Source organism: Aplysia californica, unplaced genomic scaffold (assembly GCF_000002075.1).
Source record: "Aplysia californica isolate F4 #8 unplaced genomic scaffold, AplCal3.0 scaffold00135, whole genome shotgun sequence".
NCBI lineage: Eukaryota > Metazoa > Mollusca > Gastropoda > Aplysiida > Aplysiidae > Aplysia > Aplysia californica.
The window spans coordinates 1221542-1223485 of NW_004797405.1; the positions used below are offsets into that span (position 1 = coordinate 1221542).

At 42.1% G+C, this 1944-nt stretch overlaps 1 protein-coding gene across 1 annotated transcript in view; it reads right to left on the reverse strand.

Moving 5' to 3' along the window:
• The window catches only part of LOC101851403, a 9830-nt gene that overhangs the window by 7083 nt on the left and 803 nt on the right, over positions 1–1944 (reverse strand). The gene's annotated exons all lie outside the window — the stretch shown is intronic.

Below are 1944 nucleotides of genomic sequence, written 5' to 3' on the forward strand. Positions count from 1 at the left end.
CCCATCCCCCACAAGAAAATTCCAAACAAACAAGGGTAAGCAAACAATAGTTCAGGTGAGAAAGACCATAAAATCTATATTATAGTCAAGAAAGACATTACAGTATATATATATACTCCCAAAAACATGAATGCTTTTCCCTAAAAAATGAGATCCAATACGAGTGAGGTCCAATACCAGAGACAAAGAGACAAGATCGGGCCCAACAAATACGAAGTTATACCGTATATTTCTACTCTTAAGTCATGTTAATTCAAATCTGGATATTACAACTCATCATAATGGCGTCCAAAACATTCAATCAATCTTTATCTGATGCGCGACTGTTCTAGATTTCAATGCTGAGTACCCGCTAGCATGTCTGAAATCCACCCCCACCCCCTCCCCAAAATATATCCGTGACCAACAACAACAAAAAAGAACCAATTTGGAGTCAAATTCCCCCCATCCCCTCTCCCTGTAGTATACGTGGGGTGTTGTAGGCTAGGCCTAGTATTGATGGGTCAAAATTTGAACTGTACAGATTCGGTGACAAAGCGACTAAATTTTGAAATTATATACATGTAAATTTTAGGCCTGTTCTGTCGATTTGCGTGATCAGTGGATCGCGCAAAAATTCATCGATTCTTGAGCATTCTGTAGATCGGTGGATTGCGCAGCGTTTTTTGTGCATCTTATAAAACCGCTAAATACTAGACTAGAAAGCTCAAATGTGGCATCCTATCTGTTTTTTATGGTCTTTCAGCGTTGTGATCGTTGGTGCCTCCTCCAGGCCTGACACCTGCCTGAAGGAGGATGAAATAGATTATAATATCTAGGTAAGTTATTTAGTCATACGGATGACGTTAACTTCCCCTTAGTGTAATGTCAACAATATAGATGGACGCTCATCTGATGTTAACACCTTATTTCATAGCAGAAAAAAGAAAGACTCGGCACTCGGGTAAGATCTAACATCCGTTGCGCATTCTATGGATCTATGCGGGTGCTGTTCACCGGGGAAGCGACCTCGTAAAATCCGAGATCGCTGTTAAGTGCTCGCTGAATCCGGTTTACTTTATCTAAATTTATCTAAATTCCCGGAAACCATTCATTGCACCTGCATCGAGAACAATTATTCACTTAGCCGATTGCATGCCACCAATCAGCGGCCTTTTTAAAATACCAACACATGTGTTGTTGGCACGCGCACGTGTCAACTCTGGCATATTGTAGCTGTATTAAATTAGTGTTATTCATCAGTTCATGTCCTATCATCATCATCATCATCACTCTGCGCCCCTCGGGGACTCATGCGTGTTGATCTAGTTTCATTTGTCAGTGCGATCATTCATTTCATTCCGTTCTAATCACTGTCTTGTGTTTTCCATTTCATTTCAGTTGATGTCGTCATCACTTGTAACCCCGTTGAATTATTAAAAGCTCATTGATGTTATCCGACAAGAGATGAGTCATTCTTTACATGTGTCGGGGTCGGAAGGGCGGCCTGCTCACGTGTGGCTGTGTGTGCGTGTCGGGGAGGGGGGGGGAGGTGTGGTCTGGGCGTTGAACGTATAAAAATACGTTAGTCTTTTTCCCCCTGGGCAACTGATCAATATTACAATGATTATAAGTTTTGACGTAGATCTACGTTATGAATTGTACGCCGGTCTATGGAATCAAAAGTTGCCACAACTTTTTGGTAAATAATCGAGATGACACAGGCGTGTGTATTTGAACGAATCCATCGGTTTTTTTTACACAGCTCATAATATGCAGGCGTTTCAGGCACTACTTGTGACTTCTCTTGTACATTACTTGCTCAGTGTCTGTAATTATCATTATCAGGACAAAACCTCGTGAACACTCTGATTCAACAAGATTTTCGGTCAGGCCCGACGACCTCGTTGAATCCGAGTTCCACTGTACTGGCTTTGCCCCCCTGACCTAACCAAACCGTGGCGG